The 17,290-nt window shown below is 47.6% G+C and overlaps 1 protein-coding gene across 1 annotated transcript in view; it reads left to right on the top strand.

Moving 5' to 3' along the window:
- FAM107A (family with sequence similarity 107 member A) overlaps positions 1 to 17,290 on the top strand; it is a 56,486-nt gene that overhangs the window by 8,490 nt on the left and 30,706 nt on the right. The window lies entirely within an intron of this gene.

Raw genomic sequence — 17,290 nt, 5'->3', positions numbered from 1 at the left:
AAACTTTTTTTCCTCTCCTTTCCTTTGCTCGGTTAATCAAAATACAGCTGAGAGAAAAATGAAAGAGAAAGAAAGACTGCGAGGGAGAAAGAGACAGAGGCAAAGACACACAGGGAAAGTCCCCTGGGAGCAGAGTGAGGAAACCGCACACCTGGCTTCCCCACAGCCCCTCCGCTCCCGACACCCTTCCAGTGCCCACCTGGCCTCATTTTCACTCCCAAATGTTTCAAGGCCTCTGGGCAGGAAAAGGGGAGGAGCCAAGATGGCCACCTTTACCTCCTCCTCAGGCCCCGGGGCCAATTTCCTTTTCTGGATGGTCCAGAGGACATTTTTTCCATTCTTTTTCCAGGTTTCATGCACCTACCCTTACTCAGTCTTCCCCGTCCCTAACGTGAAAACGTCTTTGCCTCACAAGTCCTGAGTGACCCTGGGCAAGACCATCTCCCTCTGTAGGCTCTGAGTTTTCACCCCTTGTCAAATCAAATTTGGTGGCTGTGCTCCCCACTGGTTTAGGGGTAAATGAGGCAAGGGAGACGAAAGGAGAGTGGGGGGAACCATCACCCCATACACACACACACAGGATGTAGGGCCAAGGCCCCGAGCATGTGATGTCTTTAGCCCCTCTCAGCAGCGTGGCCACCGCATGGCCACAAAGGGGTTGGATGAGATCACTGAGTTAATCCAAGGTGGCCTTCAGATTCCTCCCGCCTGTACCAAAGCCAAGGGTTTACAGAGACCTTACACAGAGCAGCCCAACCTTGGCCTATACCCACGAGATGGACTGAAACCACCCCAATGGTTCAGAAGCTTAAGCACTCACAATTCCACTCAGGCCTCCATCCTTCCCATCTATAAAATGGGTACTTCCTGAAAATTAAAACTAAGACTGCTTTCCAGTAATTGAACTCCCACAGAAACCTCACCACAAACCCTGTCACAAAGGTATGACATTCCCCTTTCACCAAGGCAAAAACCCAGACTCAGAGAAGATGAGTTCACTGCTCAAGATCACGCAGCGAGCAAGTCCCCAAGCTGGGACTTGAACCCAGATATGTCTGGCTCCACGTCCCATGTTCTCATTGACTTGTTTTTCAAGTGTCGGGATGAAGCTGTGCATCTCAGGCCAGCGCAGATCTTCACCTTGCTGGGTAGAGTTACTGGCCTGTGGTGGCCTCAGTCCCCCTGGGAGCAGCACTGGAGAGGGGTCTTAAAAGTTCAGAAGAATTTAATTTCTGTCGTGAAAGGGTTTGGAGGTGGGGCAGGAGGGGCCAAATCAAAAGCTGGCGTTTGAGAAGGCAGAGACCCAAAAACGCAGCTCCCTTGCTGGGCCCCAGGGATCTGCTTTCAGAACATCGTGTTTCCTAAGCTGACATGAACGAGGGGCTTTGTTTCAGGGAGAGATCAGATCTCAGGGCCTGAGGCGGAGGGAAAGGATGAGGAGCTGGAACTTTTCTTCTGTGATCTAAAAATCTCAGAGAAGGCCAAAAACAATCAGCAAGGCTTCCCCAGGGGAGCGGGCAGAGCTTGGCTCGGTCTTGGTGACATCTTGGTCCCCAAGGAAATTCAGGGTGGGGCCTGCGGTGTCGCACAAGGGATGGCACACCCAGAACCTGCAGAACTCAGTCAGTTTTGGGGGACCACCCAGGGTTTTTCCTTATGCACCTGAGCTTTTGGGAACACTTCGGGGTCATTTTGGGGTGTGCGATGTGGCAAATATACGATGTAGAAAAGTCCCCCTGGTACACTGTTCCCTGGTTCTTCCCAGGACTGGTTCCTTCAGGTTTCAGCTCAGAGAGGAGCCTTCTCTGACCCCTCCAGCTAGAGGATCCCCATCTTGGTCCCCAGTCCTGCAGTTGCTTCACAGAACTTACCACCATCTGAAATTAACTTTTTGGTTATTTCTTTAACTGTTTCATCTCTGGCTTTCCCAACCAGCACATCAGCTCCGTGAGGGCAGGGACCTTACCTGTCACTCAGTGCCTAGCACAGGTCTAATCAATGGTAGGCATGAGTGAACCCATAGCTACCATACAGGATCTCACTCCTTCGTTGCACAAATATTTCCATCCACTTCTATCAGTGCTGCCTCAGGCCTGGGGCACAGAGGAGACCAAGCCTAGCCCAGGGCCACTGTCAGTCTGCTCAGGGAGACGGAACGTACACACCACAGTGGATGACTGACAGGAATTAGGAAGGGGTACCTTTCCCACAGACCTTCACCATCAGCTCCCAGAAAGTCATGAAACCAACTGTACTGCCTCCCATGACCTGGTTGGGTGCCAGCATGCAGATGTCCCCAAGGACCCGCTGCCTCCTTCCTGAGGCCTTACTGCCCTCCCCACCATAAGCCTTCTAGCCCCAACAGCCCTGGAGCAGAGTGGGACAAAGCAAGATATCAAAATGATGGAGATGTTGTTTCTGCCAGCCAGCAGGCTGGGAACTTGAACTGCCGCTTAAATTCCATGAAGTGATCAAGAAGAAACTCTTGGGTCTTCAGGGAGGGGTGTGCCAGGAGCTCCTGCCCCCAGGAGCTGGCATCCCTGAGAAGAGCAGGTCTGACCCATGGCTTGGCCCTGTCAGCCCCTAGTCAGGGTGGGCCTAGCCCAGGCCTGCTCGGGAGCCATACCATCCTGTCCGTAAAGCCCCTGTTCGGGGAAATCAGACGAGGTAAATCCTAAGCCCTGGGAGTTCTTCCAGGCAGAACTCTCCAGAGAACCCCTGGCCTCAGCCTGGCCCCAGCTGAGGTCACACCTGAGGTTAGTCCTTTTCTTTCTTCCAAAATCCCCACTTGGGTCCTTTTACATAACTGGATTCAGGTTTTCCTGGGGAGAGAGTGCAGAATGAACTGGTCCTTGCCTAATATTTACCACATTCTTCCTCAAAGATGATTTTTGGATAGGTAAACAAACATTGCTTATATATAATACATTGTATTTATATATAATACAACAAACATTGTATTATAATTGTTAGCTTTTTAATTATTTTAACTAAATATTAAATAGTTACAAACGACTACTTGGAAAACATGCATCTATAAGGTAAAAGGAAGCATGGCCAACAAACACCCACATATCTGACCACCTAGCTAAAGAAAACAGCACCTTTTCCCTGGGAAGACCTTGGCCCCTGTCCATGCTCCCCGTCTCCTCCCTCTCAGAGGCCACCACTTTCCCTCTTGGACATGGTCACAGACCCCTAAGTTCTAAATTGTTGAGGTTCCAGCTCCGCATAAATGGGATCGGTGTGTGTCTTCGTCTACAATTTGCTTTTTGCATTTACTTTGTGTTCCTGAGATTCGAGCACATTGTTGTGTGTGTGTGTGATTTGCAAGGTCAAATAGTGTTTCACTGTACAAACAGTGCACAGTTCACCTGTCCACACTCCTGCCGGTGGCCACTCACGTTGCTCCCAGAACTGTTGCCATTAGGAAATGGCGCTGTGAACTTTCTTGTGTATATCTCAGTGTCCACGTGTCTCTCAGGTGTGGATTGAGAAGTAGGATCACTGAGTCTGAGTGACATACATTTTCACCGTAGGGGAGGCAAAACCTTACTTCTACCCTCAGGGTCTCTGCTTGGCCTGGGAATTAATTAATCTAAGAGGTTAACAAGAGAAAAGTTTACAGTTTTTACGTGTCCATGGGAGTCCCTATAGGAAAATGAAGACTTCAAATTGGATCTGCCCCAGTGCTTATATACCAGGTTGAATAAGGAATATCAACTAAGGAAAAGTCACTGAAATATGTGGGGAAACTAAAGGAAGGTAACACTTACTTTATATATATATGTGTGTGTATTTAATGTGTGCCAGGCATTGTCCTGAGTGTTATACATCTGTCATCTTTTTGTGGGGGGGGGGAAGGGAACAGGACTTTATTGGGGTACAGTGTGTACTTCCAGGTCTTTTTTTCCAAGTCAAGTTGTTGTCCTTTCAATCTCAGTTGTGGAGGGCGCTGTTCAGCTTCAAGTTGTTGTCCTTTCAGTCTTAGTTGTGACGGGCGCAGCTCAGCTCCAGGTCCAGTTGCTGTTGCTAGTTGCTGGGGGCGCAGCCCACCATCCCTTGAGGGAGTCGAACCGGCAACCTTGTGGTTGAGAGTACACACTCCAACCAACTGAGCCATCTGGGAGCTCAGCGGCAGCTCAGCTCAAGGTGCCGTGTTCAATCTTAGTTGCAGGGGCACTGCCCACCATCCCTTGGGGGACTCGAGGAATTGAACTGACAACTTTCTGGTTGAGAGCCCCGTGCTCCAACCAACTGAGCCATCCGGGAGGCAGCTCAGCTCAAGGTGCTGTGTTCAATCTTAGTTGCAGGAGGCGGAGCCCACCATCCCTTGCGGGACTCAAGGAGTTGAACTGGCAACCTTGTGGTTGAGAGCCCACTGGCCCATGTGGGAATCGAACCGACAGCCTTCGGAGTTAGGAGCATGGAGCTCTAACCGCCTGAGCCACCGGGCCGGCCCAACACTTGCTTTTTTAACAAGATCTATTCGCACAGATTTCTCTCAGCCTCAATTTCCTGTGTCTGGTGACAAGACATTTCTTTCCTCCTGGTATAAAGAGGGCATCTTTCACATGGGAGCTCTACCGCCTGTTTTCAGGAAGAAAAGGAGAGGTCAGAGCACCCTTCTTGTGCTTACTGTTTTTCAACAGTCTTTAGCTCAAAATCATCCTTATGCCACAGTAGCATATCTGGGGGTGGCACATTCCACCACCTGTCGCACCTTTACTAGATAAAGCCAAACTGGTTATAACAAATCACCCTCCCACCGGCATTGTGTTCAGTTGCCCTACATTCTCACCAACATTTTCTATTTTTCAAACATCTTCATTTTTGTGCAGCTGGTGGATGTATACTGGTATCTCATTATGGTTTTTGCTTTCTTTTTTAAAAAACAGCAGGCTCTATTTAAAAGATATATCTAGAAGCCTGTAAGTTTTTTTCCAGCACTCATGGAACATTTATAAATGTTGACCACATTCTAGGTTACAAAACAAATCCAGATACCAAATATTCAGTGCCTACAACGTAATTAAAGGATAATAACAGACAAATAAAAAAGAAACTAAAGGGGGTGGCCCGTTAGCTCAGTTGGTTAGAGCGTGGCGCTAATAACACCAAGGTTGCCGGTTCAATCCCCACATGGGCCACTGTGAGCTGCGCCCTCCTTTAAAAAAAAAAAAAGAAAGAAATTATGTTTGGAAGATATCAACACAAAGAATATATCAAGACAATGTTTCACCTGAATGATAATGAAAATGCTGTATATTGAAATGTGTAGGATGTATTTAAGGAGAAGTTTATAGTCTTAAATGCAGATAGAAAAGAAGGCTGAGATTTAATGAGTTAAATGTCAAAGTTAAGAAACTGGTAAAAGCCTGCACAGTTGCAGCCTGGAAAACTTAAGGTGGGGTCTTATAGGATGAGTTTTAGGAGCTTTATTTGGTGCATTTAATGCCATTGGTAATCGCAAAGTCCACTTTGCCTGTGTAAGTGGAAAATATAGAGTGTTATCTATATGAAATTCTGCACTTGATATTTAGTATATACTCTATCTTCATTACTTCTGGCAAGATGTTCTGCCTTCGCATTCAGTTGCATTCTCGTCTTTCCTGTTCAGTATGCTTTAATTCTGAGGACCCTATGAGGGTAGAATATATTAAAAATTACAAAAATTTGTACAGGCAAACCATTTCCTTCAGTTGATGGCCAAATGTTAAAATGTTATTTTTCATATCATTTATAATCTTGTCACAGTCCACTTAATGAAGTTTGGTTAGATTTCAATGAAAATTATCTTCTAGAGTAGGTTGTTTTCCTGGAATGGGAATTGGGTAAACTTGACTACAATTAGTGTGTATGGTGCAGAATTTCATGCAAATGAAATATGCCAGCAGTGTGATAATTTAAGCACATTTAAACAAAAACAAAAAAGGACGAATGTACCAATTTGCTGCTGCTTAGATCACTACAGCTCCTAGGACCAAGTTTCTTTTACTGATTTAAAAATAAAACAAAACAAAAAAGTTGTACCCAAAAAACAGAAATAGAAAGAAACTGGTAAAAGAACAACAGAACCAACCCAAAGAACACAGACGTAAGGAGAAAATAAAAATAAGAGCAGAAACTAAAGAAGTGTAAAACAAATGTATAATAATGAAGAGCAATATGGCCAAAAGTTGGTTCTTTAAAAAAGATAATAGCGAATGATATGACTGACTTTACACTTGTAAATTTTTAAACTTTCTAGAAACATCTAGAAAATATTGTTGAATAAAGTTGGCTTAAGGAGTAATAGAAAGCCTGAATAGTACTAACGTTTAAAGAAATTGAATCATGAGTTAATCTTTCCACAAAGAAACCATCAGTTTTATTGGTGAGTTCTTTGAATTTTGAAGGGATTCATCAGTTTGGTTTTATACAAAGTCTACTAGGCAATAGAAAATGAGGAAACACTTCCCACCTCTTTTTATAATAAAATAACTTTTATATCAAAATTAAACAAGGAGGGGCCAGCCCGGTGGCTCAAGCGGTTAGAGTTCCATGCTCCTAACTCAGAAGGCTGCCAGTTTGATTCCCACATGGGCCAGTGGGCTCTCAACCACAAGGTTGCTGGTTCAATTCCTCGAGTCCCGCAAGGGATGGTGGGTAGCATACCCTGCAACTAAGATTGAACACGGCACCTTGAGCTGAGCTGCCTCTCGAATGGCTCAGTTGGTTGGAGCGCAGGCTCTCAACCACAAGGTTGCCAGTTCAATTCCTCGACTCCCGCAAGGGATGGTGGGCAGCGCCCCCTGCAACTAGCAACGGCAACTGGACCTGGAGCTGAGTGGTGCCCTCCACAACTAAGACTGAAAGGACAACAACTTGACTTGGAAAAAAGTCCTGAAGTACACACTGTTCCCCAATAAAGTCCTGTTCCCCTTCCCTAATAAAATCTTTTTTTAAAAAAAGAAAAAAGAAAAAAAAAATTAAACAAGGACAGTGAAAGGAAAGGAAATTATACCTAGGCCAACGCATTCAGGAATATTGATACAAAAACATCCTTACAGGACTCCAAAATCCCACAGCCGGGACCGGGTGGCACTGGAATTGTTTTTAGCCCATGTGCTCCAGACATCTCCTCTCTGTGAGTCTAGTCTGGGCTAGAGCAGCTAAGGGCTCAGGCGTGAAATGGGCACGGGCTCCCTCTCTCTGAATCCTGCCATTGCAGAACTAGGCCAGAGTCAGTGGAAAGTTCCAGTGGCAGTTTTTCCAGGGATGTCTCCTCTAGACTCAGCCAGGTGAACACTGGACAGAGGGAGGGACGTCCCAGGGTGACTTGGCTGGCTCGGTCTTCGGGCACTCCTCTGGTCCTGGCCTGCTCTGCCCACAGTCAGGAGCCGCAGAGCTGCAGAGCCCTGGCTGCCTCCCCGGGGAACCGCAGGCTGCAGGGAATCATGGCTTCTGCAGGAGCTGAGCCAGAAAGCTGTCTGGGCAGATGTGACATGTAGACTTTGGACTGGCAATAAGGGCTGAAGCTACCTACCTTCTGCCTCCTGCCTCCTGCCTCCTGCCTCCTGCCTGGCGAAGGCTCCACCATCCCAGGGCAAGGACCTGGCAGCTGTGGGAGGCTGAGCTCCTCGGGATGGGTGGGTAGGGACAGAGAGCAGGGCCTCCTCCAAGTTCACCGCTCACGGGGAGGTAATGGCCCTACGTTACCCTACCCTGGGGAGGGGGCATCAGGGAGGGCTTCCCAGAGGAGATGCCATGTGAGCAGAGCTCTGGAGGAGTGAGCCAGGCCAAGAGGAGGGCAACAGCATTCCAAGTGGAAGGGAGAATGGACTTGCTGCCACTCAGGAAACTGCAGGAAACTCAGAGCAGGAAGTAGAGGCTGGGCAGGGCCAGGGCAGGGGTGAGGGCTGTAGAAGAGAGAAAACGGGGGCCAGAGGTTGATGGCACCTGGGGAACTAAGACGAGGACCTTGGCATGGGCAGCCTGAAGTTGGCAATTTGAGTCAGTTCCAGCATATGGCATTTGGAGCCTGGGTCATGAAGTCAGAGGAACCGCAGTTTGTTTCCTGGCTTCCCTACTCATTAGCTTTGTTACCTTGGCCCCTCCTTGACCTCTATTAGCCTCAGCTTCTTCATCTATGAAATGGGTTAATAACAGAACCTATTGAACACAACACTTGGCGCACAGTAAGAGCTACATAAATGACTACCGTTTCTGTTATTTTATCTGACCAAAGAGTAAGTCAGCTCCCTCGGGCTGCAGTTCAGAGGAGAGTCATGTCTAGTGATGCAAAACTGCCAACCATCATCAATATGTGTCCTTCCAGGGAGACAATAACTGAAGCCCAGGAGTGGAGAGGTAACGAGGGAATGAGGGGAGAGCGGTAGAAACAGATCCCTGCACCACCAATTGCCGCAGTGAGAGGGGCGGGTCATGCAGATTTGCTTCCTCTGAGGGAACAAATTCTGCACAGCTGCTATACAATCAAAACCTGACTCCAAACAATGCATAAAGGTGTGTGACAATAGGCATGAGGAAAAGGGTGTGATTTGGTTTTTCTTCCTCTTTATTTTCCAAACTTTCCACAATGCTCCATTTTTATCATTTAAAAAAGTAAACTTTGCTCCTGTCATTTTTTAAAAACTTTTCTTATCCTTTATAACTCAAATAATACATTTTATTGTAGAAAAATCAGAAAATGCTGTTCAGAAAACAAAGAGAAATAAAATCACCCATCATTCTTCCATCCAGTGCAACCACAGCTAACCTGTAGCGTGAATCCTTTCAGACTCTTACAGGCTCACATCATCACCTGTATTTACTGTGAGATCTGGGTGATGACTTCCTCCCTACACTCTACAATAGATCATGCACATCCAGCCACATCAGTACCTTTTTCGTGGGTGCATAGTATTCCGCTAACATGGACCTGCCACAGTTTGTTTGCCCAATCCTTTATTTGGGGGTATTTTTTATTCTTTCCCATCCTAGTAGACATTTTTTGATGCCTATCTTTTGTTCTTTCCTTGGACTAAATTCCACGGTTAGGCTCCTGGATGAGTTTCTACAGAGTTGGGTGCAAAGTGCTGCGTGTACATGAGCATGTGCAGATTTTCCAAGAATAGGGAGTATGGCCATGTCAGATCCTTCAGGGAGCTCGTTTCCCAGAGTCAAGAACCTCCCCTGCAAAACATACCGTCCACAGAATGTGACTTGTCTCCTCCCCTTCTTCATTCTCATACAGAGAAGTTTGGCAACTTGGACCATAGAGCTCCAAACAACTTCATTTCAAGGAAATAATCACTTCTCATTTAATTAATAATTATTACACGTATGTACCAGGCACCACCTCACAGCAACCCCAGGCAGTCGGGACCACTATTACCTACATTTCACAGAAGGGAAACTGAACTCAGAGAGGTTGGGTGCCTTGTCCAAGGTCACACAGCAGCAGGTCAGTGGTGAAGCCAGGAATCACACCCGGGCAGCCATCTCAGAGCCCATTCTCTGGGCCCATTCTCTGGGCTACACCCTGGTCCGAGCATCATGCCCAGAGCAGTGGGTGGGCTTCCCAGAGCCCAGGAAACAAGCCCTGAGGTAGCACTTCCCCTTTTTGTCTCGATCAAGTTGTCAAGGCCCTGGGCTGAGTTTTGGTCAGGGACCTGCCTGTAAACAGATGTTGCAGAAAATCAAGAGTATTTTCTTGATTGAAGGAGTCGTCTAGGGTGGGCAAAGGTCACCTCAGCCTGGCTGGCCCTGCTGAAGCTCCATTAGCTACACCTCCACCTGCTCAGCACAGCACCCTCTCTGGAAGTACAGGGTCAGCTGTCAAACTCTGCTGGTCCCAGACCAGGAGGGGAAGTAGAGCAGATGGAGTAAATTTGGGGGGCTTTGGGGCAAGACCTCTTATGCCCTGACACCTCTTTTCACAGTAGGGCCCATGTCTGCAGCAGCCGAAGCTGAGGGCAGCATTATCTGGCCTGAAGCAGCAAACTGTAAATGCTGGGGGAAGGCCAGTTTCCTCAAGCTAAACCAGCCACGGCCCTGCCCACCACTCAGGTGAAAAGGAAGATGGCCCTTGGAAACTCAGTATGTCCTCTGGGGATAATATCAGTGATAAAATTATTAACTGCTGGATTTATTGAACACTTACTATGCCCCACACCTATGCTAGGAGATTTACGTCATCTAATTTCATCCTCTCAGCAGCAGTTTTATTATCCCCATTTTCTAGATGGGAAACTGACGCTTGGAGAAGTTAAGCTAGGAGGTGTCAGGGGAGGGATCAAGACAGTGTGACCCCAAAGCCCACAGCTCCACCATTCAGCAAACCAGTCAGAGAAGTTGGGGGAAAGTCCAAATGTGGGCTTCTGCCACCAGACAGTGAGCTCTGCAGGGGCAGGGACCAGGCTTTCCTCATCCCGACAGGCTGAGCCTCGTGGATGAGGGATCCTACAGCAGACAAATCTGGAATAAAGTCCCTGTTTGCCACCTGTCAGCTGTGTGGCCTTGGTAGAGCTACTTAACATGAGCCTCAGTTTCCTCATCTGTGAATGGGGACTACTGAAGTCCATTTAATTTGGTGGCTGTAAGCAGCAACTGATAGGATTTGGCAGTGTCTGGCCCAGAGCGCTGTACCTGCTAACTGGTGGTGTTCATCATTAGTGCTGTTGTCATTTCCATCCTGCAAGTGATTCTGCTGCTGTCTTCTCAGCTTCGTAACAAATCAGTCTCCAAAAAGGATGGCCTCTGGCCGTCTAGCTCCTAACTCAGAATAATAATGGTGTAGTAGTCGTATCTGCGGCTCAAATATACTGACTGCACTGTGTGTCAGGCACCAATTCTAAGCGTGTTACATATTAACTAGTCAAGACACAGCCCCTGGGGAGGGCAGCAGCTTCCCACCCTGACCCTCCAAGGACGAGAGTCAACAAGCCAGGCACATGCCAGCCCATCTGTGCACAAGGCCTGCTGGACGGAAAGGTCATGGATGTCCCCACCAGGAGACTCAGGCCCCAACCTTGGCCCCACATACACATCTGTGACCTGCAAAATGGCTTTCCCTCCTCACAACCCGTCAGGTGGCTCTGAGCCGGGACTCGGGGTTGGGGGTTGTCTCCAAAGGGCTGGAGAAATGGAAAGAGGATGTTGGAGGTGTTGGGGGAACCTGCCTCTAAGCTGCCCCAGGGCCTAGGGTAGTGCTCAGGCTTGTTGACTGACTCTAAGAGAGGGTTCCATTTGAAGAGCACAGAGGCTCAGATAGTGGGCTCTACCAGCCATTTTTTTTAACACATGCATAGAAAGACTGGAAGGATATATACCAAATGTCAATACTGATTATCTTAATTGGGGAGGGGCAATGGGAGGATATAATGGTCATTTTGTAGGTTGTTTTTTTTGCACTTTCTACATTGTCTATAACGAGAAAGTATTAATTGTATGCTCAGAAAAAAAGAAACTTTTCTGTGAGTTTAGGACTCATCCCATTTTACAGAAGAAATGAAGGACCAAGGAGTTAAGCCATTTTCCCAAAGTCACATGGCAAGGAGGAGGTGGCTGGGACAGACCCATGTCTGCCATCCCATCCCTTGCATCCCCGGGGAACTCAGGCCCTCCAGCTCCTGTGTAGTGGGGCCTCATTGCTCCTTTTCCCATGACCATGCCCTAAAAATGCCCCACCCCAATCCTGCTAGCTCCCCCAACTTCTGAGAGTTCCCTGAGAGAGGGATCCTTGCAGATCCCAGGAAAGTGGCCTGTGGAAAGAAATACATGTAAGCCCCCATTCCAGCTCCACGGGCTCGCTGCTTATTCATAAATAAAAGAATGCCCAGGCTATTTTGGGCACCTGTAATTTTCTACTTGAATAACCAGGGAAGTGGCTGCCTGCCCGCTTCTCTGCCCTGCTCAGGGCGCCAGAACGGGGGAAATGCGATCTCTCCTGGCGTAATGGGATCTGGGGCCAGGCCTCACTGCTGATTTCCTTGCCTTTGTCCCGTTCCTGAAACCCCAAGTGTTCCCCACACCACCTCCATGGGGGTCTGGGGAGGGAAAAATCAGGCAGGTTTGGATGCCGTGGACTAGTAGACAAATCCTAGCTCTGCTGCTAGTCAGCTGTGGGACTTTGGGCAAATGACTCAACCTCTCTGAGCCCGTCTCTTCTTCTGTAAAAGAAGGATACTTACACACTTTGCAGGTTTGGTACAGGTGAGGGGCCTGGCTCTTAGGGTAGTTGTTGTTGCTGCTGCTGCTGTTGTTATATCAGGTATGAGGAAGGGGCTGTTCTAGAAAGAGCCCCACGTAGGATTCTCAGGCTGTTGTCTGGTTCTACTGCTGACTAGCTCTGCGCTCTTAGACAAGTCAATTCTTCCCTTCATTATTTTAAGCAAAATTATTTTTTTTCTACTTACCAAAGTATTCCACGATCAGTATTGAAAATATAGAAAAATGAATGAAGAAGTTAGAAATCATGATAACTCTTAACTGCTGCTATTTATTGAGCGCCTTCTCCATCCCAGGCCCCTTGCTAGGTGTTTTCCATTTACTAGCTCTAATTCTCCCCAGTCTGCACCTGTTTGTCCATGAGAAAACTGGGGTTCAGAGAGGTGTTGTGATTCACATAAGGTCACACTGCTGCTAAGTGGGTCAGAAATCAAACCTGGGTCTCTCACTCTCCACAACCCACGGTGCTGGTTTTCTATCGCAGTGTAACAACGTACCACAATCTCAGCAGCTTCAAACAACACACCGTGGTTGTAGTTTCCATGGCTGGAGTCTTGGTCTGTCAGGGCTGTGTCCTCTGCTCAGTCTCCCCAGGGGCTGATCAGGCTGCTTTCTCATCTGGTGGCTCGACTGGGGAAGAATCTCTTCTGACCTCCTTCAGGTTGTTGGTAGAATTCATTCCCTGTGCTTATAGGACAGAAGTTCCCAGATGTTTGCTGGTTGTTGGCTGGAGGCTGTCCTCAGGTCCTAGAGGCCACCCACAGTTGTAAAGGCTCCTAACAGCTCCTAGCGACGTGGGCTTCTCAGCATGGGTGCTCACTTCATCACGTCAGCAAGGAGAATCTCTTGTAAGCGCACTCTAGCAAGACAGAATCACACATACACACACACTACCATAATTATGAGAGTGATAGGCAGTCACCTTTGCCATTGTCTATTGTTAGAATGAAGTCACAGGTCCCACCTACACAGAAGGAAGGGATTACACCAAGGTGTGAACAACAGGAGGCCGAGTTACTTCAGAGTATCTCATGCTGTTTTCACCACAGCCAAATCCTCTGTTCCCCACCAGTTTCCTCACCCCCACCCTCCAGGAGAAAACTCAGAGCTGGCAACTCTGAAGTTAGTTTCATAATGTTAACATCTACTCATATCCTGGGCCATGAAAAGTGGCCCACATGGGACAACGGCTCATGACATTTAAGACACATTGGAACCCCAACCCTTGGTACCACACTGTGTAGGGTCCAGAGAGGGAGTAGACATGGACAGGACATAGAGCTCAGTCTCAGAAAACTTTTCAGGAGGTTGGAAAGAGGTACCAGCTAAGGGCTGTTTTGGTTGCAAGAGCCCTGAGTTGAGGGAGAAGAAAAGATAATTTATCAGCTCTTGTCTCTCAGCGTCTAGGGAGATGCCTTCAGGCAAGACTGGATCCAGGGTCTTAAATGAAGTCTTCAAGAACTGGCCCCTCTTCCTCGGGCTCCACTTTCCTCTGGTTGGTCCCATTTCTGGGCCAGTTCTCCCTCAAGGAAACTCCCAGCGGTTACAGGCTTATATCATTCTTACAACTAGAAGGGTATGAAGGTTGAAAGGAGAAATAGGAAGGGGGTTTCAGGGTGGCTTGTGACAAGAAGTCGTGGGAAATGAAATTAAAAGTAGGTTGAAATGGAGATGGACTGGGATGCAGACAGACAAGACTAGTCTTTACTCTGTGCTCCGATGTTTTCCAGTGTGTTTCACAAGATTTTAACAGGTAATAGGGGAGCCGAGGGTTTCAGAGCCAACAGACTGGGTTACGGCCACTTAAACAAGTTTCCTTCCTGCAGAGACTCCACATGTTCACATTTCCAGGTGTAAATCTCCAAAAGGAGACCAGTAGGATACAGCGTTCCCTAAGGTACAGTTCTTAATTCTATACTTTGGGAAATGCCACTGGTTGATAGGGAGCCACTGACGGCAGAGGCAAGAGGTAAGACCGCCAAAGTTTCCTGGGAAGAACACACTGGAAGCCCCATAGGAAATGACTATAACCAGGAAGTGTTATGACCACGCAGACCAGGGATTGTGTGGAAGAAGCAGAATACAGGTTTGCGGTGACAGATGGGATATGTGAAACTGTAAAGTGGCGCAGCAAGTGCTGCTATTTTGATGACGGTGACAGTGAGATTTAGTTTTGGGTTTAGCTTCTTCACTGACAGAAGGGGCCGTACAGGGACAAACCATGGGCTCTGAGGCCCAGCAAGCTCATTTTTAACTCGACGACTCTGCCACTTGGGCGAGTTATTGCACCCCTCCGAACCTCGGTTTCCTCACTTGTTAAAGGAGGATATTAAGCCCTTTTTCTCGGGGTCCTCGTGAGCATTCCAAGGTAAATATATACATACAGAACAAGTGCCTAACTGAGTTGGACTTCTACTTCCGGCCCTGATGGAGAACCTGGTACCAGATCAGCCCTCCCACAAAAATAACGTAACACTTGACAAAATAAAACACAACTGTTTTTAGGCTGTGGAGAGCAGGCAGCGTATAACAGGCACCGTGATTCTGAAGGAAGAGAAACTCACAGGTGAGACTGCTTATCACCTGGGCTCTCATCCTGGGTAATTTCACAAGCATGGCACAGGGCAACAGAGCCCAAACAGAGCACGACAGTCCCTCTGAGCTCAGGAGGCAGAGATCAGAATTTGGGGCGATTGGGGCAACAAAAGCAGAAGGAATCTGTGGGACAGGACACTGGAGAGGAGGGAGCTGCATAGACACTGGGGCCCCTGAAATCTTGTGGGGGTCCCCCCAGGACCCACAAGTCCTTGCCCAAAGCCTGGGCTATGCATGCATAGGATGAGACTATCCAAGGTTTACCAGAAAGCAGCTGCTAGGGGATTGCGAGCAAACTGAGCCACTACAGGTCAAACAGTGCTGGGAGTTGTTAGACCTTCATCCCAGGAATTGACCTAAAATAACAGAAAGGCCATGCCTTAGGGTTAAGGATCACGCTCTACTGTAAGGGCTGCTCTAGACCTATCCTAACAAAGCCCAAAGCCAAATCCTTCAAGATGCTCAGGGCAGAGTTTGGAGGCGAGTCCTGCCAAGTTAGAGAGGCTTGGGAAACAGACTGAGCTTTGCATGAATCCTCTCTAACAAAGTGTAAAACCAAGCCCACAGGATTTCAATGGGATCAACCAGTAATTGTACTGCCTGCCAAAACAAAATTTAATACTCTTCCAGAGAAGAAAAGAGAATCCAGAGTCTCTACAACACATCACACACAACATCCAGTATAAGATCAAAATTCTCTAGACCTACAAACAAGAAAATGTGACCCTTCATCAAGAAACAGCCAGTAGAAACTGACCCCAAGAGAGTCCAGAGGTCAGATATATCAGATGAAGATGCTAAAGCACCTACTCTGTGGTTTGGCGCATAATAGATGCTTTGTGCAGTCATGAGAGAGGTGAGTCATGACCCTGCCACTAACTCACTGTGTGAGTCCCTCAACTCCTTGTGCCTCAGTTTCCCCATTTATATAATGGAGAGGGCAGGCAAGTCATCTCAAAGGGCCCTTTGTCCTCAGGATTCTGAGTTTGTCTGGCACAGAAACTGTTTTCAGCCAGGATACGCTCTGAGCTGGGGCCTGGAAGAACCAGTTAGAGAAAGAATTGGATCTACTTCTAAGACCTTGGGGAAATGTGCTGGGATGTCTCTCTACCAGATATAATAATGTGGGTCTGTGGGCAGAGCCTGAGCCCATTTTCCAAAGGAAACTTTCTTGAGAAATGTCTCCAAGCAAACAGCTCCACCAACAGACAACCTTCTGAGGCCTCTGCAGAAACACAAAGGCTTTCCGTGGCTCCCTTCATCAAAAGCGCGGGTTGGAAGTGCTTACCAACCAAGATGCCAGTGTGAAGCACCGTAGATGGAGGGGCCCTTGGTGGGGCAGGGTCTCAGTCTCCTTCTCCTCTGTGCAATTACCAGCAGTCCAGTTTCAGGGCTCAGAGCAAGGGCTTCAGAGCTAAGTTCAAAACCCAGCTCCATCTCTTACTAGCTGGGTAAACTTGGGCAAGTCATTTAACCTCTCTGAGCCATAGTTTCCCCATCTGTACAAGGGGGTAATAATATGCAGGAGGTTGGTGCTCCACCGTTTTCCTGACCCAACACACACACCCCCTGCTGCTGTGAGCACTGACTGCTAACAGCTGCACTCTTCTCAGAACAACTGCCCTGGACTGATGGGAGGTGCCTCACCCAGAGATACCTGGCTGGTTCACCCCAACTTCCTGGTTATCCCTTCCCATTGTACTTTAGCCAATGACCAACCGATATGGAGGGACAAAAGCTCAGACTCCTTGCCTCAAAGTAGGACAATGCTGTGATATTCATGTACAATCTAGGGCTCCCCATAGGGTCAGGCTGACAGCGCATCTTCAGCTGAATCCACATCTTTGCATAACTTCTTCTCCTGCCCCAGCCTACTTCCCTCCCTTACTCCTTTACAGATTTCCCATGAAAGTTCTCCCACAAGACATCCTGTGCACTCTTGATGTCTTGAGGCTCTCCTAGGAAATCCAAAGACGGGAGAGTATCTGTGTCTCAGGCCATTGTTAGGCTCCAAAGAAAGAATACGCATGAAGTACCAGCCAAGGCCTGGCACGAAGTATGTGCTCATTAAATGGACATCATCATCCTTCTCTTCATTGTTATTATTGTAATTAAACACCGTCCTGGGATCAGAGGGGGCTTCTAATGTGCACAAGAACTGGGGGCAGTCTTGGTATGAGGGGATAAGTGCATTTCCGCTGGCTAATACCGCTGAGATAGAGTTATCGGCTTTCTTCGTTTCCTGAACTAATATTAACAAGTTATTTTTCCTAGTATAAAAACAATTCAAGTTCATTGCCCCAAAAAACCCTCAGGAAATTCAAAGAATTATAAAAATGAATTAATGACTAAATGGATAAATAAAATTCCACACCATTCGTATCCTTCTAAACATTTTCCATATAAATTTACATACGAACGTTGGACAGTTAAGTTTGCAAACTTTCCACCATATAAGTATCTATATATAGAGACACACACA

Source organism: Rhinolophus sinicus, chromosome 5, assembly GCF_057876585.1.
Source record: "Rhinolophus sinicus isolate RSI-liver-muscle chromosome 5, RSI-T2T, whole genome shotgun sequence".
NCBI classification, from domain to species: domain Eukaryota; kingdom Metazoa; phylum Chordata; class Mammalia; order Chiroptera; family Rhinolophidae; genus Rhinolophus; species Rhinolophus sinicus.
Note: the sequence above shows the minus strand (reverse complement) of the source record. Positions and strands in the feature narration are given on the sequence as shown.